This window comes from Hemitrygon akajei, chromosome 32 (assembly GCF_048418815.1).
Source record: "Hemitrygon akajei chromosome 32, sHemAka1.3, whole genome shotgun sequence".
Classification (NCBI taxonomy): domain Eukaryota; kingdom Metazoa; phylum Chordata; class Chondrichthyes; order Myliobatiformes; family Dasyatidae; genus Hemitrygon; species Hemitrygon akajei.
The window spans coordinates 18,887,945-18,904,591 of record NC_133155.1 but is presented as its reverse complement, the minus strand read 5'-3'; the positions used below and the strand labels follow the sequence as shown (position 1 = coordinate 18,904,591).

The following is a 16,647-nucleotide window of genomic DNA, read 5'->3' as shown; positions in this document are numbered from 1 at the left end:
TTCCCACAACCAATGACCTTACTTTCAAGGACACTTTATCTCATTATCTCATGGTCTTGTTATTTATTACTATTTATTTATATTTGAATTTGCACAGTTTGTTGTCTTCTGCACTGTGGTTGAACTTCCACTGATCCTGTTACAGTTACAATTCTATAGATTTGCTGAGTATGCCCACAGGAAAACAAATCCGGACTGTATATGGTGACATATATGTACTTTGATAATAAAATTTACTTTGAACTTTCTTTATGGAAAGAGGTTTGTTTTACTTGAATTCTTTTTTAATCACAACTATTCAAAGGAGAAAGGGAGAAAAATAAAAGCGGTTAGTGGTGGGTGTCCATGCACTTTAATTTCTAAATTTGTTAACCTAGCACCTGTAAAGACTCATTAGGTATTATGATTGGCAAATAGACAGTTTTGGAATCTTTGAGACTGCTGTTCCATTTATTAACTATTTTTCTCTTTTGATTTATTGTTGAAATGCTTGACAGTTACCACCGTTCATCAACAGATTAATTATGTCTGACACAATTTGAGATAAAAATGCTGATTGGCTGTTTCAAAATCTTTATCATTTTCTCCTCATCCACCTTGCCCCTTCAAGAAAAGAACATCAATAAAATCAGTTCAGAGACCGATATGAGCTAATTACTGAATAAAATAATGGACGCAGAGCATTGCTGCATCCATATTTCATCATCAGGACTTCACCTAGAATTTATTGGTTGTAGTTTTTAATGACTTGCCTTGAAAGGCATTATTTCAAGCAACATTTCTTCAGATGATTTCCAAAAGAAAACACATCCAATTCTGTCAACACACTCAAAATGCTGGTGGAACGCAGCAGGCCAGGCAGCATCTATAGGACAAAGCACTGTCGACATTTCGGGCTGAGACCCTTCGTCAATTCTGTTTCCGTTTTGGAGTGTGAAAGTTCTGCACAATGTTACCCAAAATACCATCTGACTGAGAATACTCCAGCTATCCACCTTCTCCATTAACCGGTCTCACTATCACCTGCCACCTTGTACTCTTTCCCTGCTCCCATCCTCTTATTCTCGCTTCTGCCCCCTACTTTGCCAGTCGTTATGAAGGATCTCATCACAAAATGTCAACTGTTTGTTTCTCTCCATAGATGCTACCTGACTTGCTGAGTGTGTGTTACTCAAGATTTTCAGCACTTGCAGAATCTCTTGAGAATGTCTAGCTGAGACGTGCAAATGGGATTCCAATGTGATAACACGATTTTGTTAATTATCATAATCACTCTAATCCATAATATTATCTGTGTGTCTAATTCAGATTCTTTCAGAAGTAGAATTTGGCTTTAGGCACTTTTGTTTATAAAATGCTAATAAACTAAATTTGCCTAAGGCTAATTAGCTTTACAAGATGCTTAAGCATGTGAATAATTTGCTTTTCTAGGAAGATTCTAGTTATAAAATATGTTAATCACTGTGGTACATTGACCTTTGATATTAACTCAAATACCATATTGATAGTATGAAACAGGTTCATCAAAAATAGCTGGACCTCTTAGTTTTGTGAACATAGGCTTTGCCAGCTAATGCATCTATGCACTCCATAAACTTAAATTGATGGCCTGTGGATTGCACAGAAAATGTTCTGTCTGTAGGAGAATAAAGGTAACAGTGTTTAGACACCTGTAATTTTGGATCTGCCAGCTGGATTACTTGCATCAGGCAGATATGATGGCAGTGCTTTACTCTTAAAATTATATCCTCACTGCTGAAGACTGTTAAGAATCTAAGAGCTAGGAGCAGGATTGGTGTTCTGCCCTTCAAACTTGCTCTGTTATTCACCTCCACTTCATTTCCTGCACTCTTCCCATGACCTTGTTTCCCTTAGTATTCAGAAATCTGCTGATCTCTGCTTTGAATGAACTCAATGACTAATCCACTATAGTTCACGGAGGTAGAGTATTCCAAAGGTTCACCGCCTTTTGGTTGAAGATGCTATATCATCTCAGTCCTAAATGGTCTAATCTTTATTATTAGCCTGCAAGATGTAAGCTTTAATGAGATCACTTATTACTCTTCCAAATTCCAAAGGCCCAGTCCACTTAATCATTCCTCATAAACCAAACCTACCCAGCTGGTACTGTAATAGTGTTACACCAACTGCCACACTCCTGTGCAACTCTAGGTACGGAAACCAAAACTGTATACATTACACCAAGTGTTTTATCACCAAGGTCATATATACTGGCAGTAAGATTCCTATATTTAGATTCCTTGGATTAAAGTTCAACATACCATTTGCCCATATTGAATATGTGATCCTGTCTTGTGATATTGATTATTATCTTGTGACTCTTTTCCTCGGATGATTGAGTTGGAGTGGATTTGGAGAGGATGTTTCCTATAGTGAGCAGTTATGGACCAGAGGGCACAGCCTCAGAATAAAAAGATGTCCCTTTAGAACAGAGATGAGGAGGATTTTTTTTTTTATCCAGACGATGGTGAATCTGTGGAGTTCATTGCCATAGACTGCTAAGGAGGCCAAGTCACTGGGTTTACTTAGAGTGAAGGTTGATAGGTCCGTGATTAGTAAGGGCATCAAAGCTTATGAGGAGAAGGCAGGATAATGAAGAGCGATAATAAATCAGTTATGATGGAATTGAAGAATGGACTCAATGGGTCAAATGGCCTAATTTTGCTGCTATCTCTTCTGGTCATATTGATTCTGTACAAAGGATACTTATCATGGCCACCCTTGAAGGTGGGATTCCAATGACAGATAGAAAAGTGTAAAGGAGATTGCATGGCGAGATGAAAATCTGTTCTACCTGGACCCTTTTCGGATTGAAAGCCATGGTTGAGAAAAGGTCAGTGAGAGTTTATGAAAGTGTAAAGCTATTGAATGGAATACTACTGGATATTAATGACAAAAAGGGAAGACCTTCAGGCCATTGTGATTAGACTTTAAACCCACTTATGAGCTGTGAACACAACACCTTCTTTACTTTAGCTTTGTGCTGCTTGTAATGGTTTAACACAGCTGAAATCTCATGAGAGTCTTCTCACCACTGGCTAATTCTGGGCTTAATTGGTTTTAAATGTTAAGCTCTTAATTCACCTTCCTACTCAGAATCTTGGGCGGCGAGATGGAGATAAGTCTCTACCAAATGAAGTCTAAGGCGCTCCTTCCATCCGCTAGCCTGGAGGTCACCCTTGGGCAAAGTGTAGCACCTGCTTAGCCCTCCACCCTGCCCCCAATCAGGGGCATGTAAGCCAGGAGTAGGTGGTGGATGGTGGAATGAGTAGCTGGTTTTTATCACAAGTCCTGGTTATTCGACCATTGATGCCAGGCAGACAATCTTCGAAGGGTATTGATAATGGCTGGAGTCAGCCATCATGTAAAGACGCTGCACAGAGAAGGCAATTTTTCCACTTCTGTAGAAAAATTTGCCAAGTACAATCGTGTTCATGAAAAGACCATGATCACCCATGTCAAATGACATGGTACATAACAAATGAACAAACTCATCAACTAAGAAATGTGTTACTATTTGCATTCTTTTCAATTTTGTCTCTAATGGTGACCAGCCAAAGCAAGTAGCTATGCATATAGGGTTCAAGATCTCAACCACTGTTTAGACCTACAGAATGGGATTGACCTGAGGAGGGTGTACCTTGTGCGGAGGTTAAGACTATGGGAATACTCTCTTTGCAGAAGTGTGTGTCTATACCTATCTGTCCCAAGGACCATGACCCTCTCTGAGTAGCCAATGGCCAGGTGAACACCTCTGTATCGGAATGGTGTCAGCAGCGTCTGTGCTGAGGGACCCATGGAATGAATACCTCAGCAGAGACGGATAAGTAAAACTTAGGCTTAATTGCAGCAAAATCATTGGACTTTGGAAAGTGTGTGAATGGCCTGCAATCAATTCTGAACACGCCCGGTCAGCTTTTCTCGTTTCCGCTGGGAGTGTTTTTAAGATGGTGAGAAAGGCAGTAACCTCATGTAGGGATTCCCAAAAGGGGGTCCACAGACCCCTCTGTTAGTGTGTAAGGATCCATAGCTTAAAAAAGGTTGGGAACCACTGGCCTAGTACAATGTGCTCCTAGTTCCGGAGAAGCCTCGTAACAAGAGGTATAGTGTGGGGCGTTGAGCTCAAATACTCTCTGAAGTGAGTGGTAATGGGCATAGTGTAACCAGAGTGCAAGCAGGGGCACATGGGTGGCAGAAAAAGATCACACACATATATAACAGCTTGTGCTTGGTTTTCAATAATATCATTACCGTGATCTGACCTGGAGATGATCATTGGTTCCACGTGAAATTGAAATTCAAATGCACAACACAGGAAAAAAAATGGGTTTGCTTTGATTTCTAGATTTTTATACATCACTGCATAAAAAAAGAATAATTTATTTTACTTAAAATTGCATCAGTTTCAGTTGATGAGCTGAATGTAGCACATGAGTAAAAAGCAGCACTCCATCAGCGACTACAGCTATTACTCACAATATTTTATGGTACTGAATTGAAAAGTATTTATTAAACATACTGTGGCCAATATTTTCTTTGAGAAGTGTGTGAGTAACTATTTTGGCTGCCATTCCATTTCCTTTATTAACTAGTCTGAAGTTTTGGCTTTGTCGAGATCATGTGTTCTCACGGGCAATTGACAGGACAGTGGCTGTTTTGCATTAAAAATTTTGGCATTCAATTCAATTTCAGTTGATGACAATTGTACATTGTTATTGCTTCTCATTGACAGATAAGTGCTTTGGAAAGTTCTGAGGTCTTGCAAAGCACTCTGTAAATGAAGGTCATTTTTTTAAATATTGGAATAGAGGATTCTGCCCATTTTAATTTGGGATATTAGTAAGCTGGTAAAAGTTAATTGTTTTACCCAGGTTAGATCAGTGCTCAATCCTGATCTTATGTGATATTCTAAATAGTGAGCATTTTGAAATCACTAGATGATGACCAAGTATAAAATGGTCGCTAATGCAACAGTTTCCTTTTGTTCTTTAACATGCATGTAGATAACTTCCTGCTGCGAATGCAGTCTTTTGGAATGGTCACACCCTTGAAGAATATAAAAAAAATAAGTTTGGAGAATCCAAAAGAACTATCTGACTTGGTGATTGATGCACCATCAATAACTCTCTGAGACGTGAGGTGGGATATTGGCTTTTATTGACTGGAAGAAAGAACAAGCAGCAATTGACCACCATGCTACATCCTGGAGACTGAGGGCAGGACTCAGGCCTCAATCGCCTTTATACCGGGGTCTGTGGGAGGAGCCACAGGAGCAGTCAGCAGGGGGGGGGGGGGGGGGGCGTGTCCAGACAGGTATATGTAGTTCACCACAGTGATGTTCTGGGGTTTATTTTGCTTGCAGCTTCAAACCCAACAGAGGAACCGTGTATCTCTGAGTATGTCCCAAGCTACTGCAGGATAGAGTCGGATTGAATCCCAGCACATTTCTGCAGCTGCTCACAGCTCAGTAAAAACAGCATTACTACTGCATCACAGCATTGGTCTAACTATGCTGCAGGGGCTTTCTACTCAAACTGCTGCTCAATTTATGATATCCTCAGGAACGAGAATGATTTGATAAAGAGCTTGTCAGTGGAATGCATCTTACTTTGTTTTAGTATTCTTGGAGGATGCTGGATTCCCTCACCAATCAATATTTGAACCACTCATGCTGTTTACTGGGTACTGCTTGTAGTTTGAAAAGAATTCCTGTTTTGCACATTTCTGCTTAATAATCAAGAAAAGTAACAAGAAGCCTTCACTTGCCAGAAAGGGTAATGATGGTAGTTATTTGCATTGGAAAGATAGATTAAATTATTAACCAAACTCATTCCAGTATTTATCTCTTTGAAGACACAGTTCAAACTGTAGCATCCTAAGCTCCAATTGGCTGGAAAACAGGGCATTGAAGAGGCTCTTTCAGCCAATCAAACTTTACCTATTTATAGCGTGAGCTCTAGAGAAACATTGGTACATTTAACATCTAAACTTAAATGATTACAGAAAAGCTGGAACATTGAAACAGAATACTTAGAACTAACAAAAAAAGATTTTAAATGAAGCATGAGAAGAAAGTAGCAATGCATTGTGTAAGTTAAGAAATGATATGCATTTTTCTAACTTATAATATTACAGAATTTAAATTACTGATTGTATCTGAACAATATTAACTGTCATAATTGTGCCTGTTTCACTTTTGCTATGAGGTGAATTCTAAAAACTAATTGGACCTGGAATTTCAAGTTTCGTATGTTTTGCAAGTTATATAGAACGATGAGCTTGCTTGAGCTATGTTTCTGTCTCACACACGCTTCCTTCCCTCTCCAAGTCTACCCTTGACATACTAAGTTGCAACTGTCTATCTTCAGAATTCCTGGATTAGTTATTGAATTTATTGATGACTATCTGACATCCATTGTCCTTAGGATAAGTCAATATTGATATTGGGAGAGGCTAGCCAAATAATTTGATTTTTATTGGAGTTACTGCAAAGTTTAAAAAAGAGTTAAAACTGTAAGTCAAAGATAACTCAATATTTATAGACTCGTTCTGGAGAGAGGAGGAAGTTAACGGTCTTGAGAGGATGGTAAGACTAGGAAAGGTTCCTGATAAGGACAGCACAGATTGAAAAGAATAGTTAAGAAACTTTAAAGAGCAAGCTAATCTAGAAGTAAGTGATGATTGAGAAGTGTGTGAGAACTTACTAGGTCAAATTGAAGAAAATGTCGATTAGCATGAGAAGCAACATGGAGAAATGCTAAAAGTTTGGAGATAGGAAGTTAGCAAAAATTGATTTGTTGGCCCTGTTGGTCATTTGGCCCACAATCACTCACCGTCTGCCCTGGGCACCACTACTTCTTTCAGGATGGCTCAGAGCACAGTCTGCTATTGGGGAGTCTGACTCTATGAAGGCTGAGTGCAGTGAGGTCCTGCATCTAGCTCTGGTTCTTGGCCGCCAAATGATAAAGTCTCAGGTTAGTCAATCCTCCTGAATGTCAATCGGGATTCAACAGAATTGGGCAAATTATGAACGTGTTCTGAGTTGCAGAGAAGAGGCACCAGTGGAGAGAAGAGGAATGTCTGTGATCAGGTGGAAGCCAAGAGATAAGGAATTGCCTTCTCTTTCTAGTGTTTCCTGAATCGTTTCTCTAAATGCATGCACCTTAAGAAGGTTTCTTCTGAATCCCTTCTTGATCTTTTGATAACTAGCTTTCTCCTTCTCCACAAGTGGGAGTTCAGGTACAGGAACCAGGAGGCCATGTGAAACAGATACAGAAATGACACTGCAACTAGGACCTGCATCCGTTTCTCGTGAGGCTGCCGGAGGAATGGTAGTCTTATATGCAGATGATCCGTATCCAGTCCGGATTGCATGAGATGTACTAAGTAGGCAGTGAGCAAATTGCAATCACTAGGTGATGATACTGGACTGACCAAGAGTAAAATGATCACCAAAACAACAGTTTCTTCCCGCATTTTAACATCAGACAGCTTCCTACTCTGAATGCAAGTCCGGTCTGTAAGCATGGTAGCATTGTATTTAAGCCTGAATGAGAGTTTCAGTTGGAGGTTAAACTTTAATCTGATAAATAATCATTGATTTGAAACATCAATTTCTCTCTCCATGGGTTCTGCCAGATGTACTGAGTTTCTTTGTTTTAGTTTAAACTTCCATTGCTCTTCTGTCCAGGAGACTGGCTTAGTGTAGGTGTTATTTAGAAACATAGAAAACCTACAGCACAATACAGGCCCTTCGGCCCACAATGCTGTGCCAAACATATACTTACTTTAAAAAGGGTTACCCATAGCCATCTATTTTTCTAAGATCCACGTACCTATCCAGGAGCCTCTTAAAAGACCCTATTGTATCCGCCTCCACCACAGTCACCGGCAGCCCGTTCCACGCACTCACCACTCTCTGTGTAAAAAACTTACCCCTGATATCCCCTCTGTACCTACTTCCAAGCACCTTAAAACTATGCCCCCTTGTGTTAGCCATTTGAGCCCTGGGGAAAAAGCCTCTGACTATCCACACGATCAATGCCTCTCATCATCTTATACACATTTGTCCTTGGAGTTATTTGCTCTCATGTTGTTTTATCGGGATACCCATTGGCAGAGATAGCCTCCTCTTGTTCCTGATGTAGGGTTGCAGCCCAAAACGTCAAATTTGTATCCCTTTCTGTAAATGCTGTCTTGACCTGCTGAGTTACTCCAGCATTTTCTGTGTGTTACCCTTGCTTCTCTTCCCAGGCAGAATTCCAAAGAGAATCAAAGAAATGAAACATATTTGGTTCTCCTGCATTCCTTCCAGATACATTTCTACAACACATGCTTTACATTTTTACAAATGTAAAAATCCGGGATGTCTGCCTCTCTAAGCTGATGTGGGGCCTTAAGTCCTTTTGCATCATACAAGTTCCCACGCACAGTAGTAGCAGGTAAACTCCCAATCCACACATAGAATCTAGTGCCTCTGTGCCACAACTCCAGAGACTTGGGTTTTGATCCTAACCATGGGTGCTTTTCCCCCGAATTAGTTATTGAATTTATTGATGCTCATCTGCCCTTTATGGTTCCCAGGATGCCAATATTGATACGTATAGGCAGGGACTGAATGATAAATAATTTGATGTTGATTAGAGACACTGCAAAGGTTAAAAGCAATTAGAACTGCAATTCAGGAATAAATGAATATTTATGGAATTGTTTTGAAGACGGGAGGGAGTTAGTGGTTTTGAGTGAATTGTGTATTACCTTTGGGGATTCCAGTTTCCTCCCACGTCCCAAAGATGTGCTGGTAGGTTAATTGGCTGATGTAAATTGCACTTGCAAAATGAGTTGATGGGTATATATGAGAAAATAAGTTGCAGGGCTACTGTTAAATTAAGGAGCGAATATGGACCTGAAGGTAAATGTTGTATGGCAATAGATGAGAACTATTCATGCACTGGTAATGTACTCTTTCTTCTTTAATATTGCAGTTGGCTCTTCTGAGTCCTGCTTTCCTCATCTCTCAGCATTTTTTTTTGTTTTCATGACAACATTCTCCCAGACTGACACAACCTCATACTTCTTTAATACTATACAGTGCCTTCTAAAGTCTGTGTTTTCATTCTGCCTCTTCTTATCTCTGTAGTCTAAGTCTGCAAAGTGTTGGTCATACATCTATTTTGTGTTTCGCCCATTCTGAGAGATCTAAGATTTTATTTATCTTTTGATGTTTTACCTTCTGCCTGATTTGTTACACAAATCATGCCATAACAGATTGCAGGTGCCAGCATTTCTTTAACAAAGTCACATTTACTTCCTTTTTGCTTCCCCCATTTTGAGGACTTAGTGGCTAAAAAACGTGCAATATTTTGTAAATCACTTGACATTTTTGTACTTGTAGTGAGACTGATGTAAAAAACTGAAACCTGTACATTTAGGAGTTACTCAGGTAGATCAGGATTCAATACTTGAATTATTCTAAAATCACAACTATGCTTAAATCTCTTTCTTTGTCAAGATGATCAAAGATAAATCATTGTGCTGCAGTTTATTCATGGTCATGCACTATTTTATTGTTGTTTCTGTGAGGAAAATAATCTCTTGATTCACTGATTTCAGTTATCTGAATGCTTGGGAAGGATAGGTTACCAGGTAGTTAATAATAAGTGTCCAAGATAATTAATAGTAAATGTTCAGCTTTTTTCTCACATGGATTAAGCTGATTGATTTTCTATGCTAAGAGCTTTTACTTACTTACAAGGTACCTTTCAACTGAATTGATTAAAACCCCAAGCTTAGTGGTGAAGTAACACAGGGCAATAACATTTTATATATATATATATATCACAGACAAAAGATCAAAATTGTAGTCAGCGAGGAATCTAGGGAGACATACAAAAGAAAAATCATTGGTGCTCTGTTTATGAAGTTATGTGGTTGTTCTCTGATGTGGAATATTAATCTTCAGAATCTCCGTAACACATGTTTTCATTAATTTGTAGAAAATATCGTTGTTCCTTCAGCTTTCTAATTGATTATGTGCATTTCTCTAAAGTTGTTTTGACAGAATGAATAATGTATTACTAGACCTGTCTTGACAATATCACAGACAAAAGCTTCTGTTGGTTGGCATACACCCTCACCATTCCTGTAATCTTCACACCAGTTCCATGTGGACTTCGCTCATCATTCATGTTAGAAATGAATGCTGTCTCTTTGCACTTGATGAATGATAGGGGAGGTGCTATTTCATGTTAATATTTCATTATTCAATCAACATCACTGAACCCCGTTATTATAAATTGCCTGTCAGCGGAGAACTAGTGACACTGTTGACACATGAAAATATTGTCTTTTGTTGTATGAAATATGTAGTGAGGTTTTTTTTTTGCTGCATTTACATTATTTATTGCCACTGGGACTCTGTTCAGAATCTGTCGGACATCTGAGTGAAATGTCATGGGGATAGAGGTGTATGTCAAGGCCACTCTCTGTGGATCGTAACCAAAAGCGCTTTAAAATGCATGACATAGTTATTTGGCCAAAAAGGGTCACAAGTGAAGTAGACCATCTCAATCCAATCAGAGACATGAAACCCGCCACTAATTACTACAAATTGAGAGATTATCGGAACGGCACTGGTAAATGCCAGCACTGATTAATAGGTGATGATACTATTCTATACCCTATACACTTTAGCCTAGAGATTTAGTCAGGTAGCTTCAAGTTCTTGAGCTCTAAAAAAATTCACTTTCAATTAAAAGTCAACTTCAAAGGAAAATGTTCAAGTTCCATGTCTGCACGAGTCTGATGACTGATGACCCTGCCTGACTACCAAAGTCTAATTTCCATAGGACCATAAGATATAGGCCCAGAATTAGGCCATTTGGCCCATTGAGTCTGCTCTGCCATTCAATCAGATCTGATCCTTCTTCCCCTCCTCAGCCCCACTCCCCGGCTTTCTTCCCGTAACTTTTGATGTCGTGTCCAATCAAGAGCCTGTCAAGCTCTGCCTTACATACACCCAATGCCCTGGCCTCCACAGCTGTCTGTGGTAATAAATTCCACAAATTCACCACACTCTGGCTAAATAAATTTCTCCTCATCTCTGTTTTAAATGGATGTCCCTCTATCCCAAGTCTCTGTCCTCTCCCCCACCATGGGAAACATTCTTTCTGCATCTACTCTATCTAGGCCTTTCAACATTTGAAAGATTTCAATGAAATCCCCCCCCCCACCCCATCCTCCTAAGTTCCAGCAAGTACAGAACCAGAGCTATCAAGCGTTCCTCGTATGATAACCCTTTCACTCCTGGAATCATCCTTGTGAACCTCCTCTGAACCCTCCCTTCCCTCTACCACACCTTACCCCTCACAAGACTGCCGTCTCCGCCCCTGAAACTTGGATCCTTAAGCAGAATAGACTCATGTGAGGCTATCTTGTAGTGAACAACACCTGGGGCTTACAGTGCTATGAACATCTACGTCATAGACTATTTGCCCCATGAACAGTATATTCATTTTCTGAGCACAACCCCTGCTCAGTGATGGTTTACACCAGGGGTTCCCAACCTGTGGTCCAGAAACCCAGCAGTAAATCATACAAAGTGCTGGAGGAACTCAGCAGGACAGGCAGCATCTATGGAAAAGAGCAATTAGTTGTTGTTTCAGTTCAAGACTCTACATCAGGACTGGAAACAAAGATGAGGGGTCAGTGCAAGAAGGTTGGGTGGGGAGGAAGAAGTACAAGGTGGCAGGTGATAGGTGAAAGAGAGCGAGGGGGAGGGGTGAAGTAAAGAGCTGGGAAGTTGATTGGTGAAAGAGAGAAAGGGCTGGAGGCGAGGGAATTTGATAGGAGACAGTAGAAGATCATGGAGGAAAGGGAAGGAGGAGCACTAGAGGGAGGTGACGAGCAGATACGTAGAGAGGAGAGGGAATTGGGAATGGGGGAAAGGTGAAGGGAGGGGACAGTTACTGGAAGTTTGAGAAATTGATGTTCATGCCTTCAGGTTGGAGGCTACCCAGACAGGATGTAAGGGGTTGCTCCTCCAACCTGAGAGTATCCTCTTCGCAGAACTAGAGAAGTTTTGATCACAAACCTCTAGGTTAGTAGTAGGGGTCCATGACATAAAGAAGGTTGGGAACCCCTGGTCTGGTTTCTGTGGGATAGCGATAGCTACAAACAGACTATTAAACACATGGTTTGCTTCAAGTCCATTAAGTGTGTATTATTGATTGTGTTACTCTGAGAACAATATAACATGGCTGTCTTCATTCACCATAGTACCTCCAACTAAACCCTGCTCTTAATGACTTCTGTACAGAAATTCTGCACTCAGCATTTCGCAAACTACAGGAATTGGCGTGTTTTAAAGAGCAGTGTTCTGCGGCTGCTGCAGTGGTACTGCAAACAATTACATTGATTTGCAAAACTCAGTTGATGGGGCTATGGCATTTCATTCTTAACACATAGCCTTCCCTCCTCCCAAGTGATTTTAATGAGCAGCAGAGCGAAATTTCAACCAAAACTGCAGCACAGTGAAATGCTTACTCAACAATCTTTGATGATCTGCTCTTCAATCATTTCCCCTTGAAACTGCAGTTTAGGGCTTGAACTTTGCATTTATGGGTGGGCTATAACATTGGTGTGTGGCCCTTGCTACGACAAATTTGCTTTCATGTAGATGCAGCTCTTGGACCAACATACAGCAAGCAACAAGAGCAGGTTCAGGGAGTTGTGAGGCAGATGCAGCTGAGAGTCAAATAATGCTTTTGGTCCAAGGCAGTTGTTGGTGGTGGATGGTGCATAGTGCTGAGTATCAGTAATCAGAGTCAGGGTGGTGGTCAGTGTATCCATTGGGAAAATCAAAGATGCAGGAGATTGGAGCCTTCTGGAATTGGAGCTATGGCAGATGTTAGTGCTTCAATGGTGTGAAGGGCCAAGGCAGTTTCAGTGGCATAATTGGAGATAGGCCAATTCGGGATAAGATTGAAGTGCATAGGATTGGTGGTCAGGGATGATGGGAGATTGGACCTGAAGGATGAGTGGTAAATATGGGATTTAGTGGTATAAGTGCATTCCAGTTATAGCAGTGACCAGAGACAGTTGTCCTCAGGACCATGTGAACAATGACAACACTCCAGGAAAAGTTCATGGTAAATGGCATCTCTTCAGTTGCAAGTGTGACTGATAATCCCTAGTAGAATATCTAAAATGATGCCCAAATATCCTGAAATGGTGGACAACACTTTGCACTCCAAGCAAAATCTGCTTTCTTTGTGTGTCATTGCAATAAATATCTAGGCCAAGGTATGTTTCATTAAGGCACATTCCCTCAACGTCAATGTCATGTGGAATTCTTCCACTCCTTTGATAAAAATGGGGCGCCTCACCAACCTTAACATTCCAGTATTCTCATCTGTACAGCACGAAAACTTCATGAGAGCCTAACCACTGGGAAGCTTTGAGTACATCAAAGGAAACAGAATTGTAGCAACTATATTATGACTCTCGCAAGTAGTGGGGTTGCAATGTAACGTCACACTGCTGAATAAATCTGGGAATTTCTGTGCCAGGACCAGAAAGCCGCAAGGATTTTGGTGCAAATGATGAATACAGTGCTGATAATGGGTCCTGGAACCAGTCTACCCATCACAGAGTTGTCATCCATATCAGCTGGGAGGTGATAGGTGGAAAAAGAAAAGGGTTGAAGAAGAAGGAATCTGATAGGACCATAAATGCTTGTTGAAATCGTGCAAGCACTAGAAGCTTCTCCTTCAGCTTCTCAGCACATTCAATAAAAAGGGCTGCAAGAATGAAGTGGGCAATAGAGGTCATTAACTAAGCCATCTCATTCAGCCTCCTCCTCCCACTGCAAGTTCTGGCTGGTCAAGATGACTGCTGGTTCAGCTAAAGAGTAAGAGAACACACAATGGTGTGCAAATATACAACTTTGAGTATGGTATCCAACATCTGTAATAGGGTGCCTTTGAATATCAAAGAAACGAACGTATGCCTCCAGAATGGATAAAACTGTTTCTACATGATCTATGCAACAAATAAATAATGAAGTGAGATATATAAAGCAAATAAAGCCACTGTGATTGCTGCAAAATGATTGTACAATACTTCCATTAAAAACAATTATAGGGAAAGGAGAAAGTGGCAATAAAATGGCAAGGGTGATTGATAATCAACATTTAAATTGCACTGGCTTCCTTGTCAATGATGCCTTGGTTTCAATTGTGAACTAAAATTTGCTGCAAGAATTTCTGAGTACAAGACTGGCAATGTATTGTAAAGGGACTATTTCTGTTTATTGCATTATTAAAGGTCCTTTGGTTGAAAGATTTTAACGTGTATTTAAGAAAATATTCCCAATGAATATCAAAATACATGAAGCTACCAATGCAAGTTACAGCTTACAAAGCTACCATAATTGCAGATGATATTGTAACTGTTTAAGAGAATTGCTGAATTATTAATATTAATCTACAACCCAAATTTCTATAGAGCTGATCATGCACAGGGAAATATCTCAAAGCAAAAAGCTTTAGTAAAAGAGAATGGTTTGAGGGAGGGGAATCAGAATAATGTTTATGTAAAGGGGAACTGGGAGAAGAGGGTAACTTGGCAGAGGAACATAAGTTTCTGTGGAATAGAGGGATTTAAATCACTGGGATTAAGTTGGTTTGGTGCATAGCCAAACAGTGAGCCAGCTCATTGGCATAATTTCTCCTCCTCAGTGTTTTGCCCTGTATTACAATTGGCATTTCCAAAGTTCAGAGTAAAATTTATTTTGGAGTACATACATGTCACCCTGAGATTTTTTATCCTGCAGGCATACACAGCAAATCTATAGCACAGTAACTGTAAACGGGATCACTGAAAGAGCAAGAGCTTGGAAGATGACAAATTGTGCAGATGAAAATATAAATAAAGAGCAAAAGATAATGAGAACAAGACAAAGAGATAAATAACAAGATAAAGTTCTTATTTACCCATGGGGAGCAGGTATGAAGCTTCTAATTTCCCTCCAGTTCCTCCTGTTAGTTATGCAAAGTTAGTGATGAAAGCTTGAGACAGTTTTATTTGCACAGATCTGCAGAAGTATTGATCTACCGCTTTTATCCGGGAACTACAAACACAGTTAAGACAAACTTGTGAAGTCAGTAAGAAAGAGGAAAAAAAAAATCAGATATCTGCCACATTCACAGATGCCTCCCAAAGTTTTATTGAGTAGGTTGAGTGTCTTAAAGTAGAATACTGCTATTGAGTTGGCAATTGCAGCAGGCATTTTGTGTACAACAAAAAATAAATGAATAGCTGAATAATCTGTTTTTGATTCGAGGAGGAATGTTGGCAGTGCACCAGAGGAACTCCCTGATCTCTTTTGAATATTGCCAAGGGATCCTCGGCATCCAGCTGAAGTGAAATCAAAACAAGTGCCTCAAGTTAATATTTCATTCAGGCTGCTGCATTCGCACCCTCTCCAGTGACTGCACAGAAGTGAAGGCAGAGATTGTGGGTTTTTTTTTTGACTCAGAGACAGTTATGGAATCATAATGTGTAGAAGACCAGAAGAAGGTGATTCAGACCATCATGGTTTAGGCACCTCATTGAAAGAACAATCTGGTTGTTCTGTTCATAGAGAGGAGGCCATTCAGACTATTGTGCCTGTGTCAGCTATTTGAAAGAGGCTAAATAACTTAGCCCATTCTCTGCTCATTTCCATAGCTCTCTCAAGTATATACAGTATTTTGTCCCTGTTTAACGTTGGGCTTTTAATCTCGGCTTTCGTCAACTTTTTATTCCAAATCAGAACATGCTGTGTAGAAAACTAGTTTTGATCACAATCTGTCTAGATTTTTGTGAATTAATTTAAACACCTGCAGTCAATTTATGACGTTATATTGGAAGCAGACTCTCCCATCATGCTAAACCTGTTTATCCCAATTTCTCATAATTATCCACATAACTCGTTATTTTCAATGCTCATTTTAATTCTCAGTTTCTCATTCTCTGTTGACGGAACTTGCCCATGTCTCTCTTCAAGCTCTTAGCCCGTGCAGTGTCCTGATGCAGCTCCTCTGGGACCAGCTGGGCCATTGAGGAACACCACACAGAAACACACACTTTGGTCATGCTGGCCAAGATCATATCTAAGCTAGTCCCATTTGGCTCCTAAACCAAGGGTTCCCAACCTGGGGTCCACGGACTCCTTGGTTAATGGTAGGGGTCCATGGCATAAAAATGGTTGGGAATCCCTACTTTAAACCACTCCTACATTCAGTTCACATACGAGGGCTGTTAATATCTAAATAAGAAACATATTTTAGTGAAACTCTTCTCAACCTCTGGGTATGATGTGAGGATTCTTCGATGCTGTTTCTGTAAAAGGGTTGCTTTTACCTGAGCTGACCCCCGAACGTGGAGGATGAGTGGGCCAGTCTTCGTCTGGCCTCTGCCCTTTGATGTGCTTGATCTGCCAGGCATGGGTGACCCTACCAAGAGTTGAAGCACAAGGCCCTGACTCCAGCCAACATAGTTCTCCGGTCACTGAGGCATGCAAGCCTCCAAACCCTACGTCAGAGTTGCAGTCCTCTTGGAGGGACGTGAGGACTGTGGGCATTT

The 16,647-nt window shown here is 40.4% G+C and overlaps 1 protein-coding gene across 5 annotated transcripts in view; it reads left to right on the top strand.

Annotated features, from left to right (window-relative positions):
• The window catches only part of LOC140719550 (disks large-associated protein 2-like), a 700,090-nt gene that overhangs the window by 308,469 nt on the left and 374,974 nt on the right, over nucleotides 1–16,647 (top strand). The gene's annotated exons all lie outside the window — the stretch shown is intronic.